This window comes from Salvelinus alpinus, chromosome 18 (assembly GCF_045679555.1).
Source record: "Salvelinus alpinus chromosome 18, SLU_Salpinus.1, whole genome shotgun sequence".
Lineage (NCBI taxonomy): Eukaryota > Metazoa > Chordata > Actinopteri > Salmoniformes > Salmonidae > Salvelinus > Salvelinus alpinus.
The window spans coordinates 3494965-3509227 of NC_092103.1; the positions used below are offsets into that span (position 1 = coordinate 3494965).

The window sequence follows — 14263 nt, forward strand, 5'->3', positions numbered from 1 at the left end:
TAGGATAGAAGATGGTTTGGAGACAGTCATGTTATGATGATGCTTGGAGTAATTCAATTGGTATGGACGCATTGATATTGTATGACTCCAATGTATTTTCTACATAAAAAATGATGTATTTTATTTTTATAATTTGCCCCAGATATGTCTAAAAGCACATAATCATGTCTAGAGGCACAGTGATTCTGACCTACAGTGGACACCTCCTGTATCTTGGTGTGGTTGAAGGAAGAAGGATGATGTCATCACATACTTGGTAAGCCCAAGAAAGTATCTGTGGGACAAGCGTGTGTGTGCAATATAACTTGGGGTTGGTCAGCACACAGCCATCCAGTTGGTGGGGTGCTCTTGTTTATTGTACATCAACCTATTAGAGCCTAAATATGTCATTATAGTGTCCTGGAAACTGAAACACCGATGAATGTTCATTTGACGCAGTTCTAGAAAGGATGGATAAATTTTGCCTAGCAATGTGTCTATTAAACTAGGCAAGTCAGTTAAGAAAAAAATCTTATTTACAATGACAGCCTACCCCAGCCAAACCTGGACAATGCTTGGCCAATTGTGCACCGCCCTATGGGACTCCCAATCACAGACAGATGTGATGCAGCCTGGATTTGAATCAGAGACTCTTGCACTGAGATGCAGTGCCTTAGACCACTGTGCCACTCGGGAGCCCAGTGTGTTAGCACTTTTGTGGGGGTTATCTGTCTGCATAATGCTTGTGCAAAACTCTCTGGATTAACTTTTTGCCCTTAGGCCAGTTCAGAACTGCACACAATGTAGTTCTGAACTCTTCATTCAGTGGCTGGCTTAAGAAAGGGGTGCAAGGGTTGTGCCTCCTGTTGGTGTTGGGATGAATCATTTGGAGGGAAGGAGAACAGAAAGGTTGGCACTGTACCAATGGGTAACCTGTTTTTCCTTGTTGAATCCCAAAGCATGTCGTCTCTTGTGTTATGTTGTGATACAAAAAAAACTCTGTAAAACAAGCAGCCAAGCAAGCAGTCCGAAGACCACAGAGGCAGACAAAGACAGGCATAGTTAACAGGCTTGTTAAAAAAAGGCTTGGGCGGGAACCAGATTTTCATACCATCATGCTGTTCTTCTGCCATCTAGGGATTTACATGTATTACTGGCATGGCATGTAAGGGGGTGCTAAAAATGCACAAAAAGCGCATTGGTCGTCTTTTACCCGAATGCAAATACAATTAGTATAGCTAATAACCATATTTGGTGAGTGTGGAGTTTTACAAGTGAAAGTGAACGAGAAATTGTGCAAATTAACAACATTGTGATTAAATCAAATCAAACTTTTTTGTCACATGCGTCGAATACAACAAGTGTAGACCTTACCGTGAAATGCTTACTTACAAGCCCTTAACCAACAGTGCAGTTCAAGAAGAGTTAAGAAAATATTTACCAAATAAACTAAAGTAATAAATAATTAAAAAGTCACACAATAACAAAAATAACGAGGCTATATACAGGTTAGAGGTCATTTGTACATGTAGGTAGGGGTGAAGTGATTCTGCATAGATAATAAACAGCGAGTAGCAGCAGTGTACAAAACAAATGTCGGCGGTGTTGGGTCAATGTTATAGTCCGGTGGCCATTTGATTAATTGTTCAGCAGTCTTATAACTTGGGGGTAGAAGCTGTTAAGGAGCCTTTTGGTCCTAGACTGGGTGCTCCTGTACCGCTTGCCATGCGGTAGCAGAGAGAACAGTCTATGACTTGGGTGACTGGAGTCTCTGACAATTTTATGGGCTTTCCTCTGACACCGCTTATTATATAGGTCCAGGATTGCAGGAAGCTTGGCCCAAGTGATGTACTGGGCTGTACATACTACCCTCTCTAGCGCCTTACGGTCAGATGCCGAGCAGTTGCCATACCAGGCGGTGAAGCAACCAGTCAGGATGCTGTCGATGCATGCTTGTCTGAAGGAAGAGCAGCATGTGTACACGGTGCAGAAGGGAGAAGAACAGAGGAGGAGAAAAACACTAGTGGGAAGCACATTGGAGGGAAAATTGCAGCTGTACAGAACTCATCCACAACTATTTGACTTTTCAAACACAGCAGAAAGCTAACACCCCATCTGTTTATAAATTCAGCCACTTACTTAGCCAACTACAAATGTATCAAATACACAGCTGGAGAGTATAGCACATCTTAAACAGTTATAAGATATCTGATGGCTAACATTTAGTAGTGAATTGCATACAAGTGTATCTTCATCCCCTCATGTGGGCCACACAGCAGAGAGACTCACTGATTAGATATAGAACGCTATGGATTCACCAGCTCCCGCTTTCTCCAGTTGTGCCGAGCACATGACTGGCTGCTATGGTAAACTTCATAATGAAAAATAATGTGACAGGCGAAATGAAGAACGCAATCTGCTTTATCTCCTAACGTATTGCACAAGTTGACTGCAGGGATTTACTTAGGGTAGCTACAAATATTGAAATGTATTCAAAAACTTGATAAGCTAGATGCAAGACTTTGCTCTCACAGTCACACACGTTATCTTCACACTGTTAAAGCGTTTTAGCCAGGGCACCACAACAGCAAAGAACCCTCCGGTTGCGTGCCAAACCCTTGTCCTTAGATGTCTTGTTATCTATTATACTTAGGTTGGATTTGTTAAATCTTAATTTATGAGTTACCGGAAAGAGAAAACCACTAGGTTCATCTCAGCAGAAATCCCTCCATGATATTCATGGAGCAGCTCTCCATGAACTGCTAGACTGTGTAGAAGCACATCAGTTGCATCGGCTCAATGGACGTGATCTGAATGTTAAAATGTTGGGCGATGGGACTTCAGCAGCAAGCAATGATTTAGGTCTCTGGGGAGACAGACCAGGGATGAAGACACAGGAAATTATGTGGAGACGGGATACAGTAAATTAATTATGAACCATTTAATTGCGTTTCTGTGCAAAGCTTTGTTGCACAGATGGAGTTTTTGTTCTGCTCGTGTTTCTTGACTTTAATAGGGATGTTGACATGGTTTGCTTTCGATTGAGGCTGTGACAATGTCTGTTGTCATGGCACCCAGGGCTCTGATTTCCCGACTAAGTGCTTTTGTAAACATGATATTGAAGTTTGAGGAACATGACCAATTTGTACCCTTTTCACTGAAAAACTTTTATCTGAACAGCACATAACAGCTGTGGTAAGCTATTTTAGGCACCAGTTGACTAGTTGTAACTAAAACTCTCTTGCAGGTTAATATTGGACAAGACGAGGACTTTGATGCTGCAAAGAAGAAAGTGGAGCGTCTTAGAGCAAAGAAGGTAAATAGCCTGAGCTGTCATGACATTGGTAAGACAAAGTAGGATAGTGGTATGGAAGACACAGCTGGATCATTCCGTTCTGACTTGTGTTAGTGTCTAAGTGTAGACCTAATCTTTGCAATGGCAAAGTTGATTTTGATAAGGTCAAAGAGGAGATTAGGATCGGTCGAAGTAAACATTTTAATACAGAGATTTTGGGGTACAGGTAGTTGTGAAAATGCTGGGGTTGGTACCACCAGAGGCTAAAAAGCCAAGGCCAATAGCATGGTGGCTAAAAAAGCATGTCTAAAAGGAGATAATTAATAAGAGTGTCTCAAGATGATATAGTCATTCTGAGTTACGTATACATGCATCATTACAGACGTTGGTTGATATGAAACTGATACAAATTTCAATTGAACAATGAGAACAGTGAGACATTTGCTACTTTGGGTACAGAGAGTGATGTTGAGCAGGCTGAGTCAATTCAAGGTTGAATTGTCAGTTCCTGAGGCTTAGAATTATGTGTCCTGACATCTGGGTCACAAGGTTATGGGAGAACAATTAAGCAGGCAAATTATATTATGATTATAAGCAAAGATATGTGAGGATATGCCATCTGGATCGTCGTCTTCTCATCAGCTTACACTGGCAGAGGTCCGCACTCTTCTACTCCTTCTGCCTTACTTTGCCATGAAGATTTGCAAGCAAAAATGTGTCAAAGCAAAGCCATTGCAGGTTAATTAAATTGACAGTGTTTGTTTTAGGATTGTCAAGGGAGCATTTGAAATATTGATGATGTTATAGCATGGTCCTGTACTGTAGCCTATGTGCTGCAGCCAACTAGTTGTCAAGCCATACATATCATGAATCAATTTCAATAAACTCAACTGACATCAGCCTTCATGACTGTTTATTACTTATTAATGACAGAGTTATAGACTTTAAGATGAACGGTTCAAGTGTAACCTCCCTCGAAGTATATGTGTTCATTGAGGACCTGAGGGCAGAGTTTGTGGAGGATTCATCTGGTCGTTGGTCCAGACCAATGCCATCTATGAGGACTGCTACCTGCTGGGCACCTCGGTGGCACGGCCCTGCATTGCCCGCCGTCAGGTCCAGATAGCACGCCAGGAGGGCGCCCAGTACGTCTCCCATGGTGCCACGGGAAAGGTGAGGGGTCAATCAACAAGAAGAGAGCAGAAAAGAGCCCGAAAGGCTAAGTGAATCCATGAACATATTGTTTACATTGCTCCAAGTTAATTTTAGAATATTGATTTCGGATGTTTGTCATTGTAAAAATTGGCATGTTGACTGCAGGAATGTCCATCAGCGTGGTTGCCAGAGAATTGAATGTTAATTTCTCTACCATAAGCCACCTCCAACTTCGTTTTAGAGAATTTGGGAATATGTCCAAATGGCCTCAACCGCAGACCACGTGTAACCACGCCAGCCCAGGACCTCCACATCCAGCTTCTTCACCTGCGGGATCGTCTGAGACCAGCCACCCGGACAGCTGATGAAATTGGGGGTTTACACAACCGAAGAATTTCTGCACAAACTGTCAGAAAACGTCTCAGGTTAGCTCATCTGCGTGCTCGTCGTCCTCACTAGGGTCTTGACCTGACTGCAGTTCGGTGTCGTAACCGACTTCAGTGGGCAAATACTCACCTTCGATGGCCACTGGCACTCTGGAGAGGTGTGCTCGTCACGGATAAATCCAGGTTTCAACTGTACCAGGCGTCGTGTGGGCGTCGAGCGGTTTGCTGATGTCAACGTTGTGAACAGAGTGCCCCATGGTGGGGTTATTGTATGGGCAGGCATAAGCTACGGTCAACAAACACAATTGCATTTTAACAATGTCAATTTTAATGCACAGAGATACTCTGACGAGATCCTGAGGCCCATTGTCATGTCTTTCATCCTCCGCCATCACCTCATGTTTCAGAATGATAATGTATGTTGCATGTTGCAAGGATCTGTACACAATTCCTGGAACCTGAACATTTTGTTCCATGGCCTGCATACTCATCAGACATGTCACCCATTGAGCATGTTTGGGATGCTCTGGATTGCCGTGTACGACACCACGTTCCAATTCCCGCCAATCCAGCAACTTCGCCCAGCCATTGAAGAGGAGTCGGACAACATTCCACAATCAACAGCCAGATCAACTCTATGTGAAGGAGATGGGGCAAATGGTGGTCACACCAGACACTGACTGGTTTTCTGATCAACGCCCCAACTTTTTTTTAAGGTATCAGCATATCTGTATTCCCAGTCATGTGAAATTGATGGATTAGGGCCTAATTTATTTTAATTGACTGAATTCCTTATATGAACTGTAACTGTAAATCTTTGAAATTGTTGCATGTTGCATTTTTGTTCAGTGTACATCGAACTTCCTTCATACTGGACATGGAGACATACAAATGGTATCCACAAGTTCATCTGACTCTGGGGAAGTAGATAAAGGGCCTCATTGCCAAAATCCCTAAGTATCCCTTTAAGCGCTTTCCAGACAGGAAGCGGAACTCTGGAGCAGATATCGCAAAAATAGAGCAGATTCCTATTTTCCCGCTTCTGGTAGACCGCCTTCACGTGCACAAGGACTGCCGACCGCTCCGCCTGGATACAATTCTGCCCCCGCCTAGCCCCATTGAAATTGAAAGGGAAACTCTGCTGCCGCTTTCTGTCTGGAAAGCCCTTTAGTCAGCCACCAGTGTAACAAAATACTGTTGGGAGACTGAACTTTGGGAAGATGTAGTGTCCCTACTACAACTGTAGATGGAAACAAATGCCAGTTAATTGAGATTTCAACCAACAGTGACTGGTCTCTCACTGGAAGTTTTGTATGCTTTTTCAACCATTGGATGTGATTTTAACCTTAACTTTTCTTGGATGAGTGAGACTACCTGTCTGATTCCCCGTAATGATCTCTGTCTTTGCTAGTATTGTTCCTAGTGTCTTGTGGCTGAATGGTTATCTGTCTCTTTCAGGGTAATGATCAGATTCAAGCTCACCTGCCATGCCCTCTACCCTGAGGTCAAAGTGGGTTCTGCCTCATTGCATTAATACATATATAACTACAGTACATGACTGTCCTATCATTCAGTATTACTTAAAATAATGCACCATACAAAGTGCATGCATAACCCTCCCTCTGTCTCTCTCCTTCAGATTATTGCTCCATGGAGGATCCCTGAGTTCTACAATCGCTTCCGTGGGAGGAAGGCTTTGATGGATTATGATGAGGTAACACTTCCACATGGTCGCTCTGGATAAGAGCGTCTGCTAAATGACTTAAATGTAAATGTAAATGTAGGATCTCTTCATACACATGTTGCCTGGCAGTGAGTGTATGATAGGATCTCTTCATGTTGCCTGGCAATGAATGTATAACCACTTAACTATCCACAGTTTTTATGCGAGTAAAGTCATAACGTATTAAAAAAAAAATCACTACAGCTGTGATGGTAACAGCTTGTTTCGATACACTTTCATAAATGCTGAAAGATAATTTGTTCGTTCGACATGGTGGGATCTTTCGGGGTCTATTAAAATCATTTAACGAGTCTGACGATCCCGACGTGAATGATATACTGCTCTCCCGGGAACAGGCCCAGATCCCTGTGATTTGCGTGAAGAGAAGACGGAGAAAAATGTGCCAAAAGGCGGGCTGCCTTCTGAGAATTTGTAGACGATCGGAGAAAAACAACACTTCCTTCCATTCTGCAAGCAAACGTGCAATCTTTGGAAAATAAAATAGATGAACTACGCGGAAGATTGAACTACCAACTGGACATTCAAAACAGAACAGCAGCGTCTGGTAAGACAAGGGGCGGCGAACTATGTATTTTTGTAAATAACAGCTGGTGCACGATATCTAAGGAAGTCTCGAGCTATTGCTCGCCTGAGGTAGAGTATCTCATGGTAAGCTGTAGACCACACTATCTACCCAGAGATGCACACAAAGCTCTCCCTCGCCATCCATTTTGTCAAATCTGACCATAATTCTATCCTCCTGATTCCTGCTTACAAGCAAAAATTAAAGCAGGAAGCACCAGTGACTCGATCAATAAAAAAGTGGTCAGATGAAGCAGATGCTAAGCTACAGGACTGTTTTGCTAGCACAGACTGGAATATGTTCCGGGATTCTTCTGATGGCATTGAGGAGTACACCACATCAGTCATTGGCTTCATCAATAAGTGCATCGATGACGTCGTCCCCACAGTGACCGTACGTACATACCCCAGCCAGAAGGCATGGATTACAGGCAACATCCGCACTAGCTAACGGCTAGAGCTGCCGCTTTCAAGGAGTGGGATTTCTTATAACCCGAAAGCTTATAAGAAATCCCGCTATGCCCTCCGACGATCCACCAAACAGGCAAAGCATCAATACAGGACTAAGATCGAATCGTACTACACCGGCTCTGACGCTCGTCGGATGTGGCAGGGCTTGCAAACCATTACAGACTACAAAGGGAAGCACAGCCGAGAGCTGCCCAGTGACACGAAGCTACCATACGAGCTAAACTACTTGTACGCTCGCTTCGAGTCAAATAACACTGAAACATGCATGAGAGCGCCATCTGTTCCGGAAGACTGTGTGATCACGCTCTCCGCAGCCGATGTAAGACCTTTAAACAGGTCAACATTCACAAGGCTGCAGGGCCAGACGGATTACCAGAACGTGTACTGCGAGCATACGCTGACCAACTGGCAAGTGTCTTCACTGACATTTTCAACCTCTCCCTGTCCGAGTGTAATACCAACATGTTTTAAGCAGACCCTGTGCCAAAGAACACTAAGGCAACCTGCCTAAATGACTACCGAGCCGTAGCACTCACGTCTGTAGCCATGAAGTGCTTTGAAAGGCTAGTCATGGCTCACATCAACACCATTATCCCAGAAACGTTAGACCACCCCAATTTGCATACTGCCCTAACAGATCCACAGATTATACAATCTCTAGTGCACTCCACACTGCCCTTTCCCACCTGGACAAAAGGAACACCTATGTGAGAATGCTATTCATTGACTACAGCTCAGCGTTCAACACCATAGTGCCCTCAAAGCTCATCAATAAGCTAAGGACCCTGGAACTAAACACCTCCCTCTGCAACTGGATCATGGACTTCCTGACGGGCTGCCCCCCCAGGTGGTAAGGGTAGGTAACAACACATCCTCCACGCTGATCCTCTACACAGGGGCCCCTCAGGGGTGCGTGCTCAGTCACCTCATGTACTCCCTGTTCACTCATGACTGCACGGCCAGGCATGACTCCAACACCATCATTAAGTTTGCCGATAACACAACAGTGGTAGGCCTGATCACCGACAACGACGAGACAGCCTATAGGGAGGAGGTCAGCGACCTGGCCGTGTGGTGCCAGGACAACAATGTGATCAAGACAAACTGTGGACTACAGGAAAAAGAGGACTGAGCACACCCCCATTCTCATTGACGGGGCTGTAGTGGAGCAGGTTGAGAGCTACAAGTTCCTTGGTGTCCACATCACCAACAAACTAACATGGTCCAAGCACACCAAGACAGTCGTGAAGAGGGTACGACAAAACCTATTCCTCCTCAGGAGACTGAAAAGATTTGGCATGGCTCCTCAGATCCTCAAAAGTTTCTACAGCTGCACCATTGAGAGCATCCTGACTGGTTGCCTTGTAGTAATGGCAGATCATATTTTAACTTTTGGTGACTTTAAAATTCACATGGAAAAGTCCACAGACCCACTCCAAAAGGCTTTTGGAGCCATCATCGACTCAGTGGGTTTTGTCCAACATGTCTCCGGACCTACTCACACTCACAGTCATGATCTGGACCTAGTTTTGTCCCGTGGAATAAATATTGTGGATCTTAATGTTTTTCCTCATGATTTTAATTTGATTTATTTTACCTTTATTTAACTAGGCAAGTCAGTTAAGAACAAATTCTTATTTACAATGACGGCCAAGGAACAGTGGGTTAACTGCCTTGTTCAGGGGCAGAACGACAGTTTTTTCCTTGGCAGCTCAGAGATTCGATCTAGCAACCTTTCGGTTACTGGCCCAACTCTCTAACCACTAGACTACCTGCTGCCCCAATCCTGGACTATCGGACCACCATTTTATTACGTTTGCCATCGCAACAAATAATCTGCTCAGACCCCAACCAAGGATCATCAAAAGCCGTGCTATAAATTCTCGGACAACCCAAAGATTCCTAGATGCCCTTCCAGACTCCCTACACCTACCCAAGGACGTCAGAGTACAAAAATGAGTTAACCACCTAACTGAGGAAATAAATGTAACCTTGCATAATACCCTAGATGTAGTCGCACCCATAAAACAAAAAAACATTTGTCATACGAAACTAACTCCCTGGTATACAGAAAATACCAGAGCCCTGAAGGAAGCTTCCAGAAAATTGGAACGGAAGTTGTGTTACACCAAACTTCTTCAGCCTCCTGAGGTTGAAGAGGCGTAGTTGCGCCTTCTCACCACGCTGTCTGTGTGGATGGACCATTTCAGGTTGTCCGTGATGTGTACGCAGAGGAACTTAAAACTTTCCACCTTCTCCACTACTGTCCCATCGATGTGGATGGGGGGGGGGGGGGTACTCCCTCGGTTGTTTCCTAAAGTCCACAATCATCTCCTTTGATTTGTTGACGTTGAGTGAGGTTAGCTTGGAAAGACAGTACTGTGCCGTATCGAAGAGCCCTCACTGCTGCTCGATCATCCTATTTTTCCAACTTAATTGAGGAGAATAAGAACAATCCAACATTTATTTTTGATACTGTCGCAAAGCTAACTAAAAAGCAGCATTCCCCAAGAGAGGATGCCTTTCACTTCAGCAGTGATAAATTCATGAGCTTCTTTGACAAAAAGATCATGATCATTAGAAAGCAAATTACGGACTCCTCTTTAAATATGCGTATTTCTCCAAAGCTCAGTTGTCCTGTGTCTGCACAAAACTGCCAAGACCTTGGATCAAGGGAGACACTCAAGTTTTTTAATACTATATCTCTTGACACATTGATGAAAATAGTCTTGGCCTCTAAACCTTCGGAGCTGCATACTGGACCCTACTCCAACTAAATCACTGAAAGAGCTGCTTTCTGTGCTTGGCCCTCCTATGTTGAATATAATAAACGGCTCCCTATCCACCGGATGTGTACCAAACTCACAAAAAGTGGCAGTAATAAAGCCTCTCTTGAAAAAGCCAAACCATGACCCAGAACATATTTTAAAAAATATCGGCCTTTATCGAATCGCCTATTCCTCTCAAAATATTTTGAAAAAGCTGTTGCACAGCAACTTACTGCCTTCCTGAAGACAAACAATGTATACGAAACTGTCACGCCCTGACCTTAGAGATCCTTTTTATGTCTCTATTTTGGTTGGTCGGGGCGTGAGTTGGGGTGGGCATACTATGTTGTGTTCTATGTTGTCTAGTTCTATGTGTTTGGCCGGGTGTGGTTCTCAATCAGAGGCAGCTGTCTATCGTTGTCTCTGATTGAGAACCATACTTAGGTAGCCTTTTCCCACTTGTGTTTGTGGGTAGTTGTTTTCTGTTTTGTGTGTCTTCACCTAACAGAACTGTTTCGTTTTCGTTCACTCTCGTTGTTATTTTGTTTAGTGTTCAGTTTTGAAATAAATTATAATATGAACACTTACCACGCTGCGTTTTGGTCTCCTCCATTAGACGATCGTTACAGAACTACCCACCACCAAAGGACCAAGCAGCGTGGTGGAATGGACTCCTGGACATCGGAGGAAATCTTGGACGGAGAGGGACCCTGGGCACAACCGGGAGAGTATCGCCGTCCTAAAGAGGAGCTGGAGGCAGCTAAAGTGGAGCGGCGACGCTACGAGGAGTTGGCTTGAGGAGACATGCACGAGAGGCAGCCCCAGAATTTTTTGGGGGGGACACACAGGGAGATTGGCGGAGTCAGGTAGGAGACCTGAGCCAACTCCCCGTGCTTACCGTGGCGAGAGAGTGACCGGGCAGGCACCGTGTTATGCGGTGAAGCGCACAGTGTCCCCAGTGCTCTACATCGCAGCTCCTCGCATCGGCCGGGCTAGAGTGGGCATCGAGCCAGGAGGGATGATGCCGGCTCAGCGCATCTGGCCTCCAGTGCATCTCCTCGGCCCGGGTTATACTGCACCAGCCCTACGCACGGTGTCCCCGGTTTGCCAGCACAGCCCAGTGTGGCCTGTTCCAACTCTCCGCACTTGCTGGGCTACAGGGGGTATCCAGCCAGGACGAGTTGTGCTAGCTCTGCGCTCGAGACCGCCAGTGCGCCTCCACGGCCCAGTGTATCCGGTGCCTCGGCTAAGGAAGAGGCCTCCTGCATGTCTCCCCAGCCTGGTGAGTCCTGTGCCTGTGCTAAGCCCTAACCCTCCTGCATGTCTCCCCAGCCTGGTGAGTCCTGTGCCTGCTGCCAGAGCCAGGCCTCCTGTGTGTCTCTCCACTCCAGTGATGATCCATGGCACGAAGCCTCCAGTGATGATCCATGGCACGAAGCCTCCAGTGATGATCCATGGCACGAAGCCTCCAGTGATGATCCATGGCACGAAGCCTCCAGTGATGATCCATGGCAAGAAGCCTCCAGTGATGATCCATGGCACGAAGCCTCCAGTGAGGATCCATGGCACGAAGCCTCCAGTGAGGAGTTATGGCACGAGGCCTCCAACGAAGGCCGTCAGTCCGGAGCCTCCAGCGACGCCCTCCAGTCCGGAGCAGCCAGAGTCGCCCTCCTGTCCGGAGCAGCCAGAGTCGCCCTCCTGTCCGGAGCAGCCAGAGTCGCCCTCCTGTCCGGAGCTCTCTATTTTGGTTGGTCGGGGCGTGAGTTGGGGTGGGAATTCTATGTTGTGTTCTATGTTGTCTAGTTCTATGTGTTTGGCCGGGTGTGGTTCTCAATCAGAGGCAGCTGTCTATTGTTCTCTGATTGAGAACCATACTTCGGTAGCCTTTTCCCACCTGTGTTTGTGGGTAGTTGTTTTGTGTGTCTTCACCTAACAGAACTGTTTCGTTTTCGTTCACTCTCGTTGTGATTTTGTTTAGTGTTCAGTTAATGAAATTATAATATGAACACTTACCACGCTGCGTTTTGGTCTCCTCCATTAGACGATCGTTACAGAAACACTTCAGTCTGGTCTTAGACCCCATCATAGCACTGAGACTGCACTCGTGAAGGTGGTAAATTACCTTTTAATGGCGTCAGACCAAGGCTCTGCATCTGTCCTCGTGCTCCTATACCTTAGTGCTGCTTTTGATTCCATCGATCAGCACATTCTTTTGGAGAAATTGGAAACCCAAATTGGTCTACACGGACAAGTTCTGGCCTGGTTTAGAGCTTATCTGTCGGAAAGATATCAGTTTGTCTCTGTGGATGGTTTGTCCTCTGTCAAATCAACTGTAAATTTCGGTGTTCCTCAAGGTTCCGTTTTAGGACCACTATTGTTTTCACTATATATTTGACCTCTGGGTGATGTCATTCGGAAACATAATGTTAACTTTCACTGCTAAGTGGACGATACACAGCTGTACATTTCAATGAAACACGGTGAAGCCCCAAAATTGCCCTCTCTGGAAGCCTGTGTTTCAGACAAAAGGAAGTGGATGGCGGCAAATATTTTACTTTTGAACTCGGACAGAGATGCTAGTTCTAGGTCCCAAGAAACAAAGAGATCTTCTGTTGGATCTGACAATTAATCTTGATGATTGTACAGTCATCTCATATAAAACTGTGAAGGACCTTGGCGTTACTCTGGACCCTGATCTCTCTTTTGACGAACATATCAAGAATATTTAAAGGACAGCTTTTTTCCATCTTCCTCCATCTTATATTGCAAAAATCAGAAACTTTCTGTCCAAAAATTATGCTGAAAAATTTATCCATGCTTTTGTCACTTCTAGATTAGACTACTGCAATGCTCTACTTTCCAGCTACCCGGATAAAGCAATAAATAAACTTCAGTTAGTGCTAAACACGGCTGCTAGAATCTTGACGAGAACCAACATTTTTTTTATCATATTACTCCAGTGCTAGCCACTGGCTTCCTGTTAAGGCAAGGGCTGATTTCAAGGTTTTACTGCTTACCTACAAAGCGTTTGCTCCTACCCATCTTTACAATTTGGTCCTGCCGTACATACAGTGGGGCAAAAAAGTATTTAGTCAGCCACCAATTGTGCAAGTTCTCCCACTTAAAAAGATGAGAGAGGCCTGTAATTTTCATCATAGGTACACTTCAACTATGACAGACAAAATGAGGAAAAAAAATCCAGAAAATCACATTGTAGGATTTCTTATGAATTTATTTGCAAATTATGGTGGAAAATAAGTATTTGGTCACCTACAAGCAAGCAAGATTTCTGGCTCTCACAGACCTGTTACTTCTTCTTTAAGAGGCTCCTCTGTCCTCCACTCGTTACCTGTATTAATGGCACCTGTTTGAACTTGTTATCAGTATAAAAGACACCTGTCCACAACCTCAAACAGTCACACTCCAAACTCCACTATGGCCAAGACCAAATAGCTGTCAAAGGACACCAGAAACAAAATTGTAGACCTGCATTCAGGCTGGGAAGACTGAATCTGCAATAGGTAAGCAGCTTGGTTTGAAGAAATCAACTGTGGGAGCAATTATTAGGAAATGGAAGACATACAAGACCACTGATAATCTCCCTCGATCTGGGGCTCCACGCAAGATCTCACCCCGTGGGGTCAAAATGAGCACAAGAACGGTGAGCAAAAATCCCAGAACCACACGGGGGGGACCTAGTGAATGACATGCAGAGTGCTGGGACCAAAGTAACAAAGCCTACCATCAGTAACACACTACGCCGCCAGGGACTCAAATCCTGCAGTGCCAGACATGTCCCCCTGCTTAAGCCAGTACATGTCCAGGCCCGTCTGAAGTTTGCTAGAGAGCATTTGGATGATCCAGAAGAAGATTGGGAGAATGTCATATGGTCAGATGAAACCAA

At 45.0% G+C, this 14263-nt stretch overlaps 1 pseudogene; it reads left to right on the forward strand.

Annotated features, from left to right (window-relative positions):
• Nucleotides 1-164: 164 nt before the first annotated feature.
• Nucleotides 165-14263, forward strand: part of LOC139543528 (argininosuccinate synthase-like) — a 44713-nt pseudogene continuing 30614 nt past the window's right edge.